The sequence below is a fragment of the Felis catus genome, chromosome A2 (genome assembly GCF_018350175.1).
Source record: "Felis catus isolate Fca126 chromosome A2, F.catus_Fca126_mat1.0, whole genome shotgun sequence".
Taxonomy (NCBI): Eukaryota; Metazoa; Chordata; class Mammalia; order Carnivora; family Felidae; genus Felis; species Felis catus.
In genome coordinates, this window is record NC_058369.1 from 157,972,320 (window position 1) to 157,992,364 (window position 20,045).

At 40.7% G+C, this 20,045-nt stretch overlaps 1 protein-coding gene and 1 long non-coding RNA gene across 7 annotated transcripts in view; one reads left to right on the forward strand and one right to left on the reverse strand.

Annotated features, from left to right (window-relative positions):
- Window positions 1-20,045, reverse strand: part of TPK1 (thiamin pyrophosphokinase 1) — a 351,344-nt gene that overhangs the window by 3,911 nt on the left and 327,388 nt on the right. The gene's annotated exons all lie outside the window — the stretch shown is intronic.
- LOC109497677 lies at window positions 10,229-18,188 on the forward strand. Of its 2 annotated transcripts, XR_002154041.3 has the most exons (3): window positions 10,229-12,636; window positions 13,003-13,157; window positions 17,618-18,188. It is a non-coding gene; the product is annotated as an uncharacterized LOC109497677 (long non-coding RNA). The 2 variants fall into 2 exon arrangements; XR_002154040.3 differs by having other exon boundaries at window positions 10,229-13,157.

The following is a 20,045-nucleotide window of genomic DNA, read 5'->3' on the forward strand; positions in this document are numbered from 1 at the left end:
CCAGGAACAGCATAATGACTGGATGTATATACATCCTAGGAAATGATTATCACAACAAACTTTGTTAACACGTATTACGAAATATTTTCTTTGTGATGAGAACTTTTGGAATCCACCTTTACCAGCTCTATTCCATGAGGCATTGTTAACTATAGTTATGTACATTATGTGCCCAGTATCTCTGTATCTTGTAATTAGAAGTTTGTGTCTACCTTCACCCAATTCCCCCCACCCCTGTAGCCCTGGCAACAAAATATCTGAGGTTTTTTGTGAGGTTGGTATTTTTAGATTCCACATATACGTGACATCATACACTATTTGTCTTTTTCTGACTCACTTCACTTACCGTAATATCCTAAAGGTCCATTCATGTTGCAAATCGCAGGATTTTCTCCTTTTGATGGCAGAATAATATTCCTGTGTGTGTGTGTGTGTGTGTGTGTGTGTGTGTGTGTACACAGTATATACACACACATGCACATACACACATACATGACTTCTTTATCCATTCATCCACTGATGGAAATAACACTTAGGTTGTTTCCATTTCTTGGCTATTGTGAATAGGACTGCTAGAGAACGTGGCATGCAGGGATCTCTTCAACATAGTGTTTTTGCTTCCTTCAGATATGTTCCCAGAAATGAAATTGCTGGATCATATGGTAGTTCTGGTTTTAATTTTTTGAGGAAACTCCACACTGTTTTCCAAAGTGGCTGCTCCAATTTACATTCCCACCAACAGGATACAAGCATTCTCTTCTCTCTAAAACCATGCCAGCATTTATTATTTTTTGTTTTTTTGATGATAGCCATTCTTCCAGGTGAGAGGTGATAGTTCATCGTGGTTCTGATATGCACGTCTCTAATGAGGAGAGATGTTGGGCACCTTTACATATACCTTTTGGCCATTTGAATATCTTCTTTGGAAAACTGTCTCATCAGGTACTTAGGCCATTTTTGATTAGATTATTTGCTTTTTTCTTCTTTTTGGTAATGAATTGTATGAGCTATATACTTTGGAAATTAACTCCTTATCAGATACATGGCTGGCAAATATTTTTTTCTCCTTTTCATAGGTTGTCTTTTCATTTTGTTGATTTTTGTTGTGTGGAAGGTTTTAGTTAGATGCAGTTCCACGTGTTTATTTTTTTAATCTGTTGCTTGTGCTTTAGGTGTCATATTGAAACATCATTGCCAGGACCTTTTGTCCAAGCAGTTTTTCCCTAGTTTTTCTTCTAGGAGTTTCATGGCTTCAGGTTTCATGTTTAAGTCTTTATCCATTTGAGTTAATCTTTGGGAGTGGTTTATGATAGGAGTCTAGTTTCATTCTTTCATATGTGATATCCAATTTTCTCAGTCCCATTTACTGAAGAGATGGTCTTTTCTCAGTGGAGTATTCTTGGACCCTTTGTCATCTATTAGGTGATTGTATATGTGGGGATTTAATTCTGGGCTCTTGATTATGTTCCATTGGCTCATGTGTATATCTTTTATGCTGGTAGCATTGTTTTGTTCCTATAGCATTATAATATAGTTTGAAATCAAGAAGTGTGATGCCTCTGACTTGGTTCTTTTTCAGGATTACTTTGGCTATTTCAAGGTCTTACGTGGTTCCATACAAATTTTAGGACAGGGATTGCATTAAATCTATAGATGCCTTTGGATAGTATGACATTTTAAGTACATTCTTCCAATCCATGAACATGGGGTATTCTCCCATTTGTGTCTTGTTCAATTTCTTTCCTTAATGTAGGTTTAGTGTAGAGATCTTTGGCGCCTTTGGTTAAATTTATTCCTAAGTATTTTATTGTTTTTGATGCTATTATATAAATGGGATCATTTCCTTGTTTTTCTGATAGCTCATTGTTAGTATACAGAAACACTATTGATTCTTTTATGTTAATTTTGTAACCTGCAAGTTTGCTGAATTTGTTGATCTAACGGTTTTTTGGTGGAGTTTTTAGGATTTTTTTGTATAGAAAAGCATATCATCTGCAAATTGACAGTTTTACTACTACTTTTCCAATTCTGATGTCTTTTATTTTGCCTAACTGCTCTGTCTAGGACTTCCAATACTGTGTTGAATAGGATTGGTTAGAGTTGGCACCCTTGTCTTCTTCCTGAGCTTAGGAAAAACTTTCACCACTGAGTATGATGTTAGCTGTGGGCTTGTTATATATGGCCTTTATTATATTGAGATATGTTCTTTCCATACATTTGTTAAGAGTATTTATCATGAATGGATGCTGAATTTTGTCAAATGCTTTTCCTGCATCTACTCAGATGATTATATGATTGCTTTTCTTTCATTCTATTAATGTGATGTATCATGTTTATTGATTTGTGTATGTTGAACCATCCTTGCATCCCAGAGGTAAGTAAATCTCCCCATGATTACAGTGAATAATCCTCCTAATATGCTGCTGAGTTTAATTTGCTAGTCATTTCATTGAAAATTTTTGCTTCTTGTTTTTAAATTTATTTTTGAGGAAGAGCCAGCGAGCAGCGGAGGGGCAGAAAGAGAGAGAGGGAAACACAGAATCTGAAGTAGGCCCCAGGCTCTGAGCTGTCAGCACAGAGCCCAATGCGGGGCTCAAACTTACAAGCCATGAGATCATGACCTGAGCTAAAGTCAGATGCTCAATGGACTGAGCCACCCAGGTGCCCCTGAAAAACTCTGCATCTGTATTAGGGGTATTAGCCTGTAGTTTTCTTGTAGTGTCCTTATCTGGCTTTGGTATCAGGGTAATACTGGCCTCACAAAAGGAATTTGGGGGTGTTTCCACCACTTTGAGTTTTTGGAAGAGTTTGAAAAGCACTGGCACTAATTCTTCTTTAAACGTTTGTCAAAATGTACCAGTGAAGCCATCTGGTCCTGGGTTTTTCTTCACAGGGAGCTTTTTTATTATCGATTCAACCTCCTTCCTAGTAATTCATCTGTTCAGATCTTCTGTTTCTTCCTGACTCAGTCTTGGTAGGTTGTATGTTTCTAAGAATTTTTCATTTCTTCTCCAATTTGTGCAGTTTGTCGGTGGAATTTTCATAGTACCTTCATATGATGTTTCGTATTTGGTGGTTTGGGTTGTCATCTTTTTCATTTATAAATGTTGATTTGAGTCCTCTCTTTTATGTTTATCTTTTCATAGAACCTACTCTTAGTTTTTACAGTTTTCCTGTTCTCCATTTCACTTCCCAATCTTTGTTTTCATTTGAATCTTGGTTTCCTTCCTGTGCAAGCTTTGAGCTTAGATCTTCTTTTTCTAGTTCCATAGGTATAAAGTTAGGCTGTTTATTTGAAATCTATTTTCTTGATGTATGCATTATAACTATGAACTCTCCTCTTAGAACTGCTTTTGTTGTATCCCGTAAGTTTTGGTATGCTGTGTTTCAAGATACTTTTTCTTTTAAAATTCTTTTTTGATCCATTGGTTGTTCAGGAGAGTGCTATTCAATTTCCATGTATTCATGAATTTTCCAGTTTTCCTCTTGTTACTGATCTTTAGTTTCATACTGTCGTGGGCAGAGAGGACAGCTGGCATGATTTTAATTTTCTTGAATTTGCTAAGACTTGTTCTGTGGCCTAACATAGGATCCTCAAGTTCCATGTCCTGGCTGTGTTCCCCGCCAAAGTGCAACTGTATGACGGACGCCACAGTTGACTGGATTTGGTGGTCAGGCTTCCTAGACAGTCAGGACTACTACTATCCTCAGAAATAGGCATGGTTATGAACTAGATTCCCTGCTTGGGCAGGGCGGAAGCATGGGGCCTACAGGCAACGTGGCTTGTTGTTTGGGGACCCAAATCAGGCAGGACTGTGTACCATCATTCTACAGACGGGGAGAGCCACTGGCTGTGTTCTCTGCTCGCGGGCCGCTTACAAGCAGGGCTGTAGGACGGGCTACCTGACTTCCGTGTGCCCTGCTTAGGTTCCCTGGCTGGGTGGGCGGAAGGCTGTACTCAGCAGTGGTCAGCGCTACACATTATTTCCCTGCTCAGGTGGGGTTGCCGTAGAGGCCCCGAGGCTGGCAAGGCTCTTTTTCTGGAGACCAAACAGGCTGTGGCTTGGCTCGGCAAATGGTCAAGGCTGCTGGCTAGGCTCTTCAGTCCAGTGCTCCTGTAATTGGGATTGAAGGAGATATGTTTGGGTTTCCTGGTGAACCTGGGCTGGAGGCTGTATTGAACAGTGAGCGGGACTATAAATTAGTTTCCCTAGTCGGTTGGGGCCATAGGTCAGGCCCTAGAGCATGCAAGACTCTTGTTTGGGGGTCCAATCAGGTGGAACTTTGCACCAAGCTCTCTGGCCAAACACGGTAACCGTTCTGGCTCTGCAGATAGGCAACACTGCTGGCCAGGTTTTCCACTTGAGTCCCACTGGGCTAAACAGCTTCCCAGGGTCTCAGGCCAGGCTTCCTGGGCTGGGAACTATACTCAGCAGTAGGTAGCCCTGTGAATTAGCTGTCCGGCCCAAGCAGTGCAAATGAACGGACTCCACAGCTGGCGTGGCTCATTATTTGTGGTCCCAAATCGGGCAGATCTGTGCCCCACCAAGTTCCTTGGTCCGACTGGGCCACAGTCTTGGCTCTGCAGGTAAGCAAATGCACTGGCTGAGATTTCTGTTTGGATGCCACTGTGAGTGGAGACTTGGTCTTCTAAGATCCAGATGTGGCTGCTATAAACCCCACTTCCCTTTTTTAATCACAATCTGATCCCCATGGTCAAGCTGCACAATCCCCCCTTGAGGTGAGCCCCGAGTCTGGGTCCCCTTCAGGTGAGCCCTGGTGTTAGGGGAGCTGGATGTCCATCTCGGGCTGTCTCTCCCGCTGGAGAAACTGGAGGCTCCACTTGGTGCAGCGTTGTGCTGCCCGGGGTGGGGGAGGAGGGGTGCGGCCAGAGTGCAGCCACTCCTCTCATCTTCTAGGGCAGTCTCCCTCGGTCTTTGTGTTTTAGGCTCACGCCCGTGCTCTGGGGTTTTCACAATGGTGTCTCATCTGTGGATAACTGTTACTTGGTTTCTTGGGAAGGGGACTGAAGATGGGAATGACCTAGGTTGCCATCGTGATGCCATCATTCCCTCAAAAATTACTTGTTCATACCTATCCCAGAGAACTTGCCCAAAACTTTGGCTGGCTTAACAGTTAGATTCGATTCAACATTTAGACAATTTAGATGCAGTTTATTTTTCCCCCTCTTTGTTTGCAGAGAGTAAACCATGGTTCTAAGATAACCAGTCATTCTGATCAAGTCCTGCTTTAATCAGAGACCAGAATAAAAGTTACAGCTATGTATAAAATTATAGGCAACCATATCATATGTGATAAACATAAGCTAAAGTTGCTTGCTCTGTCTAAATGAAAGTTGAGTCTCGTCTGTTTGCTTCAAAGCCACTGTCATCCATTGTTTTAAGGGCAGTTGGGATCTAATGACAACAATGTAGTTCCTGTTCCAATGAAATTCAATACCGGACATATTAGGGACCACAGAGGCACAGCCTAACTTTTGGGTTTTCATATGCTAGAGACACAGAAGTACTTAAAAATAAGAGAAACATTAACGTTGATTTTACAGTTTTCATCCATGACCTCAAATGGTTTTCCTTCCCAAAGGTAAGGATGGAAGTGAGGCACTTAGTATTGTTTCCTTTCAGTGACATCCCACCAGCTTTCCTCTAAAGCTGCAAAGACTAAAGATTATAAAGCAGAAAGCTGGCACATTGGTAGAATTCAAAGTATTCAATCCTTTTGGTGTCACATGAAGGTAAGAAGGGCCATCCGTCCTGGATTCCTGCCTGCCTTACCTCTGTAAGCTGATGCATGGGGTTGTGGCTTTTTTCAGCGGGCTGACAGTGTGGAGGAGCACTGTGGGAGGACTCTGAGGCGTTAAGGCTTTGCAGAGCAAGATGGGAAAGTATTTGCTCCCTCTGCACCTGGGTCATAGGTCTGTTCTGATACTTTCACAGAGGAGGCATCTCTCTGTCAAAAATAGTATAACCCTCATCATGTGAGGTTAAGTCAGACGCGGGTTCAAACCCTGGCTCTATCTATGAACTCAGTTTTCTCATATAAGTGTTAAAGAAACCTTAAACGTCTTTACTTTCTTCTGTCAGTGAAGTAGGTCAAGGTTTTCTTTCCCCACCTTAGTAGTCTTTTTAAAAGAGAGAGAGAGGGGCGCCTGGGTGGCTCAGTCGGTTAAGCGACTGACTTCGGCTCAGGTCATGATCTCACAGTCCATGAGTTCGAGCCCCGTGTCGGGCTCTGTGCTGACAGCTCAGAGCGTGGAGCCTGTTTCCGATTCTGTGTCTCCCTCTCTCTCTGACCCTCCCCTGTTCATGCTCTGTCTCTCTCTGTCTCAAAAATAAATAAAATTTTAAAAAAAAATTAAAAAAAAAAAAGAGAGAGACTGCCATGATTTGAACTATTAGCAAATGCCTTGATTCAAGTGATTAGTTTATAGTCAGCGGAGAGGTACAATGAGATAAGCTTGGCCAGACTAGTAAGTCATTTGTTTTATAGGTATTTACTAAGGCTATGTATACTCTTTGCTGGACACTAGAGATAGAAAGATGTATATACAACGAAGCCCAGCAGACTGGACAGAAGCATGGGGCAGGCGCTGATGAGTTGGCCAGGATGGGTTGTATATTCGAGTAGGAAGTGAATCCTTGGGTGAGGAGGGTGCCACATACATTCTCCCCAGAGGCCTGACCTCTGTCCTGGCTTCCTAGGAATCTGTGCGTTGACACGGGTTATTTTGTAAAAATACATCAGTAAAATTCTAAAAAGGCAATGCAAACATTTCTCAAATTGATGAAACTGAGGGAGTAAAGAGAGGGGAGTGAATGAGCTTTGCCCAGGAGATGCTATGCAAAGAGGTGGTATTTGAGATGGAGTAATTCTCATTCATTCCACACACTGCCTGGGCACTCACAGCACAGCGCGTGCTCGAGGTACAGCAGGTTTTTATCTGCAATTTACACATGAGGAAAATGAAGTTCAGGGAGGTTAAATCTACAGGCTATGACGATAATAAAAGTTGTTAGACACATGTTACCAAGGGAGGGTAAGGCAACGCTTTGAAGAGCTTTACAACAAGAATCGAGGCTGGTCTGTTTTCCCTAAAGTATGGAACTGGCAGCAGCCTGATGGACAGTCAGTGGGTGATGCCGCGGAAATGCAGAAACCGTCCAAAGCCTTAAATGAATACCTTCCATGCCACACAGACAAATGCTTAATGAAGCCATTATGATGGATCTCAAGACTCCCCACCATCCCGGAACATTAAACTCGAGGAGTGCAGTTAGACGCACTGGACATATCACTCTTTCAGACATAATGGAACTACTGTATGCTCTACATTCATCATTTACCCTCTGAAGATGCTTGGGCTATTTGGAGAAACACTGTATATTAAGAAAACATGACATATTTCATTAGCAGGAAAAAGCCAACTCTACTGCCTCTGAAATCCTTTCACTATGATTGGTCTTTACCATTGTAATTATTTGAACTATAGATTTAAAAAAGGTTTTTACAGATATATATGATAGTCAAATTTTGTTTTAAACACTACTAACTTACTCTTTCATAATAATAATCCTTCCCAGGGGCCCAGGCGCCTGGGTGGCTCGGTCGGTTAAGTGTCCGACTTCAGCTCAGGTCACAATTTCACGGTTCATGGGTTCGAGCCCTGCGACGGGCTCTGTGCCGACAGCTCAGAGCCTGGAGCCTGCGTCAGATTGTGTCTCCCTCTCGCTCTGCCCCTCCCCTGCTCGCGTGCTGTTTTCCTCTCTCTTAAAAATAAACATTTAAAAAAATAAAAAAAAAAAATCCTTCCCAGAGTTGCTGTTTTAAAGTGGTTTCCTATCAACTAGGCTTTATACTTATGGTCGTTCTTAAAAATTGTCAAAAATTAAATATCAGTATAGTCTTTTCACTTTCTTGAAGGTAGAATCTCAAACTAGTCCTAGTGTAGAGCTGTAGAATACATGCCTTTCATGTACATTTATTGGAATCTTAAAAAACAACAAGTTTGAGACCATCTGTCACAGAAATAGATCCAATTATCTTTCTCACACTGTTGAATGGAAATATGTGATCCACACATCTTTTTAAGGAGTAAAAATAGGTAAAATGTTTATACACACACACACACACATTTTGTTGAGATGTAATTGACATATTGAATCATTATATAGTATGAAACTAATATGGTATATATGTATATTTTGAGAAATGATCACCACGATATGTCAATATGCTATCTGTCACCACAGTTACAAATATTTGTTTATGTGATGAAAACTTTTAAGATATATTCTCTTAGCAACTTCCAAACAATACAGTATTATTAACTATACTTACTATGCTGTATATTACATCCTGATGACTTATTTTATAACTGTGGAAGATTGTACCTTTTGATTACCTTCACCCATTTCTTCCACTCCTAACCTCTAGCCTCTGCCAACCATGAATCTGTTTTCTGTATTGAGGAGTTGGTTTTGTTTTGAAGATTCCACATATAAAGAATATTATATTTGTCTTTCTCTGACTTATTTTCACTTAGCATAATGGCCTCAAGATCCATCCATGTTGTTGCAAATGGCAGGATTTCTTTATTTTTTGTGGCTGAATAATATTCCATTGTGTGGGTGTGGGTGTGTACCCTCCCCCCCCCTTTTCTTTATGCATTCATCCATTGATGGACACTTTTCAACTCAGTGTTTTTGTTTCCTTTGGATAAAACCCAGAAGTAGCATTGCTGGATCATATGGTAGTTCTATCTTTAACTTTTGTAGAACCTCTATAGTGTTTTCCGTAGTGGCTGCACCAATTTACATTCCCACCAACAGTGTAGAAGGGTTCCCTTTTCTCCACATCCTTGCCAACACTTGTTATTTCTTGTCTTTTTGAGAATAGACATTCTAACAGGTGAGGGGAGATATCTCACTGTGGTTTTGATTTGCATTTTCCTAACTATTAGTGAGGTTGGACACCTTCTAATGTACCTGCTGACCACTTGACTATCTTCTTTGAGAATATTTAATCAATTTTTTTTTGCTATTCAACTTTATATATATTTTGGATACACCTTATCCAGTATAGGATTTTCTCCTGCAGTATAGGCTGCCTTTTTATTTTGTTGATGGTTTACTTTGCAGAAGAATTTTAATTTGATGTCCCACTTGCTTATTTTTGTTTTAGTGCCTACCTTTGCTTTTGGTGTCAAATCAAAAAGAATCATTGCCAAGACTGATGGCAAGTTACTTACCATCTGTTTTCTTCTAATTTTATGGTTACAGGTCTTATGTATAAGTCTTTAATCCAGTTTGAGTTTTTTGGTGAATGATGCATGATAGAGGTCCAGTTTCTTTCTTTTGCACGTAGCTGTCCACTTTTCCCATCATCATTTGTTGAAGAGAATGTCCCTTTCCCATTGTATATTCTTGGCTCCTCTGTTGTAATTTCATTGACTATATATGCATAAGTTCCTTTCTGGGCTCTCTAAATGGTTCCACTGACCTGTGTCGGTTTTTATGCCAGTAACATACTGTTTGATTATTGTGGCTCTGTAATAGGATGCCTCCAGGTGTGTTCTTTCTCAAGACCGCTTTGGCTCTTCAAAATCTGCTGCAGTTTCAAGTTTTAGGATTGTTCTTTTGTGAAAAATGTCATTGGAATTTTGACAGAGATTGCACTGACCTGTAATATAGACATTTTAACACCATTCTTCCAGTCCATGAGCATGGTATATTTTTCCATTGGTGTATTTTTTACTTTTTTCATCAAAGTATTAGAGTTTTCAGTGCACAGGTCTTTTACCTTCTTGGTTAAGTTTATCACTAGGTATACTTTCTGATGTAACTGTAAATGGGATTATTTTCTTAATTTCTCTTTCTGATAGTTCTCTATTAGTGTATAGAAATCCAACATTTTTGTATATTCACTTTGTATCCTGCCACTTTACTAAATTCCTTTATTAGCTGTAACAGTTTTTTTGAAATAGTCTTTAGGGTTTTCTCTGTATCATCTGTCGGGTCATGTCACCTGCAAATAGTGACGGCTTTCCTTCTTAGCAATTAAAAACACTTTTTTAACATCTATTCATTTTTGAGAGAGAAAATGCATGAGCATGGGAGGGGCAGAGAGAGAGGGAGACACAGAATCCAATGCAGGCTCCGGGCTCTGAGCTGGCCTGCACAGAGCCCGACAAGGGGCTCGAACACACGAACTGCGAGATCATGACCTGAGCCAAAGCTGGACGCTTAACTGACTGAGCCACCCAGGCGCCCCTCTTCCTTACCAATTTAGATGCTTTTAATTTCTTGTTCCAGCCTAATTGCCCTGGTTAAGACTTCTAAAGCTATGTTGAATAAAAGTGGTGAGAGTGGCCCACTTTCTGTACATGTAATACATCTAAAATGTCTATTGACCTAAGTCTTTGAAATCCAGTGTGTATTTATAGCATATCCCAGTTTGCACAAATCCAGTTTTAAGTGTTTAACAGCCACATGTGGCTAGTGACTACCATACTGTTTGAACAGCAGAGATCAAGGTTCTTGAAGGAGAAACCATACTAATCAGTCATCTGTTTCTCCAGGGAACTTTACCTTTGGACTGATTCATTTGCAGATATGTATTCAGACAGTCTCATGTTATAAAGGGACTATTAAATTCAAATGAGCAGATCAAGTCATTTCAAATTATTTCAGCTACAGCAGGAATAGATCAACAAGGACCTGGTCATTTGGCATATGCTCAGCAATAAGAAAAGGACGGAGTCCTCTGCCATCCAAATTGAGGGCTGAGAGAGATTTAGCAAAACTAGACAAGAAAACCAAAAGCACAAAACCTAAACAAACCTACGTTAAAATTACCGACAGAATTCGTCCTGGGTTTTGTAAGGAATTCGGTAAGCAGACTCCTGCCAGAACTTGTAGCAGGTGGTCTGCTAACGATGCTCCTTCCTCCCAGTCATTACCTCTCCCCCCACCCAACCCTGCCATTCCCATCTGAAAGAAAACCGAGGGAACCTAATCGCCCACAACCTCACTGCCCCCACCCCAGACACCCTGGCCTGGCATTTAAGGCCTTTCCTCAAATGGCTACTTTCTCCCACAGAACCTCCTTGCTGTGCCCTTAATAGATGGGGAACTTCCTACTCCTGTGAGAAATTCCGATGTTTCCCCTCCTCCTGGAACATATCCCATGTCCTTCCGGTCTCAGGTCAAATGTCAGCTTCTAGCCTGTACAAGCTCTGATTCTCTACCCACTACAGCCCAAATTAATAATAAACGCATACAAAGAAAGAAGAGCAAATGTTAAAGAAGAATGTTAGCAGTTATAAATCTGGATGGAAGGTATAAAGATTTTGCTGTACTATTCAATTTTTCTGTAGGTTTGGGGTTTTTTAATATTAAAATTCAGTAATAACATTTGGGAGGAAAGTTAGGAAAAAAGACTAAGAACTCGTGAAGGAAAGTGCCTTCTCCTTGTTCACCTTTACTTCCTCAAAAGCTGAAGTAATGCTGTTAGGAGAATCAAATCGGTAAATGCTCGCTGATTTGAAATGTGTTAAAATAAATCTGAAGTGAAGAAAACGCGTGCTGAATTTAGGAAGCAGGCGTCTGGCCTGTGGTTTGTGCGTTAATGGCAGCACAGAAGGGCCCGTACAGGGGACGCTGGGCGTAGTGTGGAATATGGGAAGGGGTCCGTCCTTTGTCAGCCTGCTGAAGTTCACCAAGGACAGCCTTTACCTACACTCACATTAACCCAGATTATGCCTCGTGTGCCTGGAAAAATGATAAGAGCAGACGTCTTCCTTGTTACCCGGGCCTCTGATAACAAGCCCTCCTCTGTGCTTTCTTTTGGGAAGTTCTCTCTGAAGCCCTCGTGGGCTGAGGCCTCCTCCCAAGGTGAGCGCTGTCCCCTCTCTAGCCTGCCGGCTGCTCCCCGAGTGAACTCCCGTGTCTGAGCAAGGGCTATTCTAATTCCACTCGAAAGTGCCTGCATTCGTCTTCATCTCTCGGAAGTCACGTTTCCCTTGCCCTTGGGTTGAAGGCTTCTGATGTTCAATTACTCTTCCATCTCCACACTGCCTGTGTCTCCACTCAGCCTGCTGTCCCAAAAACAATTAGACCGAGAAAATGCTGCAGCTTGGAGGAACCAAGGCTAATGAGGCCAGTGAGAAAAGGTTTCCCAAGCACTTTCAAATGTTGAGGCTTTTCTAAAATATGTTATTTTTTTTCTTTGTTAAAAAGAATTCTCTAATGTGTTAGATCACTAGCATGTTCTACTCACAGGGTCAGTGCTGCAGTTAAAGAGCCAATCAGACAGAACTGCTTTATGACAAAAAAAGGACAGTCCAAACCCACAAAATGTGGCCTATTTAAAAATGGTCTGTGTAGAAATGGCCCAAGATTTTCAGTGTGGAAAGTCCAGATCAGGTGTTTTACTTAAAAAAATTTTTTTTGTTTATTTATTTTGAGAGAGAGAGACAGAGAGAGAATCCCAAGCAGAGCCCGCTGTGTGCTTCGAACTCATGAACCGTGAGACCATGACCTGAGTCAAAATCAAGAGTTGGACACTTAACCGACTGAGCCGCCCAGGAGCCCCAGCCAGTGTGTATCAGATTTAAAGGTGAGGGCAAAGAAGGGAATGTGAGTCCGTCCAAGGGCTGCTCTGAGCTGCTTTACTTTACTCTACTTCCTTCCACTCCTGGGGCCCTGCCTGGCCTCCTGTGGACACTGGCCCGTCTCCCAAACATGCCCACAGGTGTGACAGGGCTGCACGTGGCAAAGCTGACAATCCCAAAGATTCCCATCCCAATCTGTGGCTGACTGGTGGGAGGACATTCGGCAAGTTCTTTTGTTCTTCCTGCCTCACTCACTGCCCTCCCTGCAAAAGACGCGAACTTCCCACTGCAGTATTCCCCCGGCTTTGGCTGACAGTTCTTCTGGTGACCTCAGCATGCAACAATACCTGTCTTCTGTCATCTCGATACAGCGGTCGTGAACATGAATGAGTTAATGTCTGTGCCGGTCTTTGACTTCTGCATGAAAGCACTGAAAATTTGTTGTATTATTGTCATCATTTCACTGCACTGAGGAAGCTCTAAAGTGGCATTTGCTTCTACCCTTCAAATATCAACAGAGATTACTGTAAGTACATCAAACAAATGGAAATGGCATAGAAGAGGGAAGAAAAGAAGATGGGAGGTAGCAGGGTATAATTACTTAATATCAATCTCAGACCTGCAGGTGGCATCTACTCAGAATAAGCTAAGGAGACATAACCTGTGCTCTTTGAGATTTTACCAAGTCACATCAGATAACCCCAGACAGACAGATCAAAAAAAAACAAAACAAAAAATCCATAAACATTATGCTCAAGAAAAGGCACAGATCTACTGGGAGGAATAAGGGGTCATGAAGGACTATTACTACACATCTCACTTCTTCCTTATCCCTGGAGGAAGAGACTCAAAGAGTGGCATGTATTGGAAAAAAATTGGTGACACCCCTCCCCCCTAAAAAAACCCAGAAACTGCTTTGAAGGACATTACTCATTTAATTAAGATTAAGCTAGTCTATAAACCAAGCTTATTCATATTTAAGGCAGAAGATAACCTGTTGTAACAGGATGTATGTTCAACTGGTGAAGGTACCTATTAACCTCATCTTTAACCAGATAGGTTTCAACCCACTACAGTGTGTGACAGATGGGTAGGATCTGGATTACAGCTGTCACCTTGAGTGCGGACAGAAGTGGTGAAAGCATGGAAATGGTGAAGGGCAATGACATCAGAGAGTCCAAACCCCAGGGTGGCTGTGGAAATAAAGCTCTGAAAGGGGGTGGAGGCCTGGCAAGTCTGCTCTACAGCTGACTAGTGCCACTCTTGGATGCCATGTCAGACACACGCTTTCTGACTTCATTAAAAATAAATTTCTAATATAAACTTTGGTGAACATGATGTAGTCATTAAAGATGACTGTGCATTCCAGAAAGATTGCTGAACCACGTAAAAGAAAAATCAACATTTCACACGAGATACACTGATCACAACTGGAAAAATGTTTACGCATGTATATTTAAAAAATGAAATAAAAACAATAGAATGACATGCATTTTCATATAAACTAGAAGGAGGAACCATATACGAAAGACGGCCTCCTTAGATCAAAGAGCAGAACCACTTTGAAGAAGTATTTCCAAATTCTGAACATATTCTGAACATAAGGTATATTAAACATGTTAGGTGACATGAGGTGATACATATATTAGGTAATATGGGGTTAAAAAAAACTATATGTTTACGCATACCGCCACACAAAAACCCGCCCATATATGAATTAATAAAATCTATTTCCACCCCCTAGGCAGAATTATTGATAAGTTTTAGGAGTGAAGTTTACGATTAGAAGTTGATTCTCCATCTATTTAGAGCTGGGAAGGTCTAGTCAGATGCATCAGAGGACTCTGAGTCCTTGACTTTATAGAAGTTCTGGAAGATGGGCCACATAAACCCCTCTGAGATTCTGGCTCTACCTTGGTAAATACACCCAGACCACTGTTCCTCTGAGGAGATGCTGTGAAATGTCCACCTCTCTCAAGATGGCATCCTCCCTGCTGCCCAGGTCCCTGAACTGCCTCCTGACTTCCTCCACTCTAGGTCCTTGTCCACTCTGTCCCTCAGGAGCCCTGCCCCCCCTCCTCACGTCCTCCATGCTTTAGCCCGCCAGGGCTGTCAATACACCTGGGTCGCAGCTCCTTAAATGATGGCTGATCTTTCTGCCATCTCTCAGCCTGAAACTGTGAGGCTCCCGAAAATGGAATCCCAGTGGTCACAGTGGCTTTTCCCTGCCTTGTTGAAAAATATTTATAGGACAGGAATAGTAGATGGATGTTTACTATCAAGCAGAGTTCAGTAAATTATGTGGCTGTTTTTGAAATAGAATTTCATTTAATGAGAGTCTGACCACTGTCTTTTAGGAAAAAACAGCATTTGATTTAAGTCAAATGTTTTAGGATTAACAGATATGATTTGTTTTATCAATAGTAATAAAACAGTGTCTTAGACTTTGTCCATAAACCTATAAATATATATGCTTGTTCCTACTATATTTCATCATGACCTGTTTTCATTTTTAATTTCCCCTTACTGATATACAATGATAATATTTCACATTAGGAATAGCTGGCATCTTACTATATGAATATTCTAATGAGCCTGAAAATATTAGCCATCTTTAAAACCAAGCTACTTTATTTCATAATTGATATATTTTCCCCTGCTTTAGTTACAATAATCAATCCATTTTTCAATATTCATACCATGGATCCCTTCCTGATGACAACCTTTTATGGCTGAACTTTCTTTGCATTAACTATTTGCATGCAAAGTTACATATTATCCAGGCCTCAGATATATAACTTTCTATTTAAAATGCTCAATATCACTTTGGTGTAGAGGCATGCACATTCTGTCGTACACATTAAATGATGTCTTTTTCTCCCAGTAAGGTACATGACTTGATCTAACTTCTTTTATCACAGAATTTCTAATCCGAAAGACCTTTGTCTGTCTCGTTCAGTGGTTTGACGTAGATAATAGTGAAGCTGCTTCTACTTTAACCAATTAAGGTACCAACTTCAGAATTCTGTCCACTAAACTGAGGTGACCTTAGGGAACTGGTGAGGGGCTGTACAGCTTCAGAGAATGTAGACCAAGAACCACTGGTCTGATATCCAGCCCCTTTATTTCAAGGCTGGGAAACCAAATTAAGATATTTTATCGATCTGAAGACGCACAGCACCAAGGACCCAGGTCTCCTGATGCCTTCTGTAACAGACTCAAACTATGGAACTTGACATCTTGGAAGACTGTCCAGAACCCTTTTTAGCCAGGCTGAGCAAAGTTATGATTTGAGTTGTATGCCAAGTATTTAAATTGCTTGAAAATGTGGCAGTGCCACCTAATTTTTTTTTAGACCTTTGTTATGAAACAGAAGAAAGGGATTCTTGTAGACAGACCAATGTCACGGACTTTAGACCAGCAGCAAAACTGATTCAGAGGTTTCTCATCCCGTATCTTTGAAAGGCCACAAAACATGGGGCACAGACATAAAGTGCTTAACTGAGACACTTTGTACTGTATTTTCTTATTTCAAAAATGCATTGATTCCATTCCTAAAACACTATAGGACAGTAGGGGAAGAGAAAATGACCCGACAAATGTCCTTACTGCTAAGGACATGGTTCAATACTTGACTTTTAGCAAACACATTTTGCTACCTCTGTAGAAAACACATTAGATAAAAAGGTGAAAATTCAGGGGGTGCCTGGGTGGCTCAGTTGGTTAAACCTCTGACCGGCTCAGGTCATGATCCCACGGTTTGTGAGTTTGAGCCCCACCTCGGGCTCTGTGCTAACGACTCAGAGTCTGGAGCCTGCTTCAGATTCTGTGTCTTCTTCTATGTCCCTCCGCCAACTTGTACTCTGGCTCTCTCTCAAAAATAAATAAATTTAAAAAAAAATTAAAAAGGTGAAAATTCAGCTAATCTACATTCACTTTTAATACCGGAATATGATTTCATGGTATAGGTGAAAGACAAAGTACAGACTTTATAGATCAGTTTCCCTAGATTTACAAGTATCGTTGGAGAAAATGAAAAACAAGTTCATTTGTACTTAATTGCTATATTTGCAACTATCAGGAGGAAAAAACTTTTCAAAATATCTGACATTATTCCCCCAACATGTTGACTATACACTGTATACTGAAAAAAATCATTCTTCAAAAACAGTTATACAGTTTGTAGAAGCTAGATTTACATCAAAGCTAGAGGTTAAGTCCTATTTATTTGGCATGATATAGACAGATTTACGACTCTAATCTGTTTGGTAAAACAGTCATTACTGAAATTGAACTAATTTTAAAAAACGTAAGTCAGGTGTACATGTAGAAATAGCTTGAGAGTATCTCCGATTTGGCCCTTCGTGGTGCTGTGCTGAGCCACTCATTTCGGTACAGTCGGTAGTGGACCAGTAGTTACAATGGTGACTTCTCACTTTTCCACTCCTAATTAAAGACATTTTTTTAAAGAAGCAATCTGGGAGATGTCCCTCCCTTACTCCATATAACATCGCAACCATTTGGAAAATGTGAGTGTTTCATCTGGGTTCTTTTGGGTCTCGTTGATGAACACTCACCCAAATGTCTCTGAGGTCTTCGGAGTGTTAGCACATCCCTTGCCGCAGAGGTGATGGACACTGCACACTCAACAGGAGAGTTTTGCCAAGATGTGACTATAGATTGGCTTCTACTTGGGAACTTGAGGCCATCTGATGGATCTAGAGTAACAGCTGCCTCTGATCTTGGCCTTGGGGCAGCTTCACTTGCAAGTAGTGGCCATGAAGCCTCTTGTGCCTCAGTCTAGTAGCGCTGGGGTATCCCGCGTATCCCGTTTTGCACTCATGGAGGGATGACACGGCAGTGATGCCCGTCCCCTCCCCTCAGGATCAAAGGGCCATTTCCTACAATGTGTACTGCAGGGCTTTGCCAAGATGTAGGCATGAATCTGACTGACAAAATCTCTCTCTTCTGGCTCTCATTCCACAGAAGTCTTATCCTTCCAAATAAATCCAAGGATATAAACAACCTATCCCATCCCCTGTTTCCCTGTCAAGGGATGAAGAAACCATCGTGGCTGACTGTGTCTTTCTTTCTTCTTTAAGAGAGATGTTTAGACCTGCTGGAGAATAAGGAGGAACATCCTCCAGATCGAAGCATAATTTTAGGCATCTGGTTACACCTCTGCCTGTGGCACCCTCTTTGCAATTTCAAGTGAGACAGTGACTGGTGTCTTCTTGATTCATGACTTAAATATGCTTCAACATTCTGTACTAAATTGGCCAATTTAGTCGGTCTTTTTCTCCCAATGGTGACTGAATTTAAAAAAAAAATTTTGAAATCAAAAAGGAATAGTTTTTTTTTTCTTAATACTTGTTCCAAATGTAAACTGCCTTTTAAAATAGTAGTTAATCCTTTATGGCTCTTATATGCAATGCAAGAATCGTGGTGTGTTTTAGGATTAGTTAATGTGGCTTATGTAAATGATTTTATAGGTCATGAAAAAATACATAAAATCTAAGTAAAAAGGACTCTTTTTAATAAAAGACTCATGTATTAATCATATTGAACCTTATTAGATATCTACCAGGCTTAGAGATGTAAGCTCATGACCCTCAAACGCAGAGGTTTAATGCACCACTAAATTAATACACTGGTACACTCTGCAGGCAAAGACATTAAATTTTTAACAGTGCAGTTGACTGCATGTAGTTCAACCTTCAAACACGTTGCTTGTGAAAAACTGCAGAAGACACGCTCTGGTATGTGATGTATGTTACTGGGTGCTCAAATGCTAACATAAAAGGATCTACTTTCTGTTTGGATTTAGCCGAAACCCAGGGTACAAAGGAGTTCACACAGCCTCAGCAACAGTTACAAAGCCATTCAGGAAATACAAAACCAGCAGAGTATGTTCTGGGCTAAGATCCTCCTGTACAGCTAATTTATGACATTTGGAGTTTCAGAGATAGTGGTAATTACAACAGGGAAGAAAAAAAATTGCATCATAAAGGCCTGTCTCTTTTTGTCAAGACTTTAGTAAATTTCTATTGGGTCCAGTGAATTACCATTTTAAGATGCTTAAAAAAATCTGACTCTTTGTATCTCACCCTTGAATTTTTTTTTTAACATTGTACAAAAATTATGAAAAAGCCCCAATTACTGTAAGCTACATGGACATTCATATGCTTTATTACATACAAGAGTACTTCTTAGGGTTAGAGTGGGAAGCTGAATGTATATGGCTTGAAAAAAATTCTTAAAACTGCCATTGTGTTAATCTGTTTTTAAGTATAAAATTACTGTGAAAATCAGACATTAAGGGTGATCTTTTTATGCTTATTAAAAAGAGTCATGAGTTTAAAAAAGGTAAGAAACACTAGAATAAGCATGCATTCAAGAAGATTGTTGGAAGGGGCTGCTGCAATCCATTATTTGTGTGATAATGGACTGGCTATGCTCCACAGTTTGAGACTCTGTGACATTATAACACATACTGGCAAGGCTCCTAGCTGGAGTTGAGGGTTCACTGTATGTGCAAATTCAGAGCCTCTGTGTTATTAGCAAAGAACTTTATTAAAATGAAATTAGGAAAGCTATTTTAAAGTTATGCTTTGGGTTAGTCTCAATTCATAGAATACAGTTTGCCAATTCGAGAAACTCCAATAAAAATAAGAGATCCCCAAAGGTACCTCCCTAATTGTTTATACAATTATACAAAAGTATTAATATTAAAAATAATATTTCTGCAGTTTTCTCACTACTCAGAATCTTGTAAGCCCAGGAGAAACTACGTTTGTTTTGCCCTCCATTATACTATATACTTAGCATAGTGCCAAGTACACTGTGGACTTTCTATAAATATTTATTGAATGAATAAATGAATACATGAATAAAACAACCAATTTAAGGACTAAGAATGACTTTGGTACCTAGGAAAAACAATATCTGATCTGAAACCAGGTGTCTGTTCTACAAACATCCACCCAGGCCATGTGCCTCGCTGTCAGATGATTCATCCAGAAAGTCAAGACAGAGACCAACCACACTCCTTCGGTATCGATTCCCCCTGAACTTTCATATCAAGGTTGATCTTTTACAGACTTCAAAAGAGACCCACCCCTTTCTGAGAATGCAGCATTTCCTTAAGTGTTAATTTACTAACTGAAGCATACCCACCCCAGGTTTTCCAGAACTTACTTGATATTGCTTCTAGGCCACCTTACCCTACTCAGGTGTGTGCAGAAGCACGGGGGTGGGGGGGGGGTGGGGAACGCGCGCCTCAATGGCAAGACCCTTGCTACCCATTCTCTCTCCCTCTCCCTTTGAGATAATATATCAGCAACTTCAGATGATCTTTGATCCATTAAGTACCACACGTCGAAGGATGGAACTCTGAGAAGTATTGTGTTTCTGA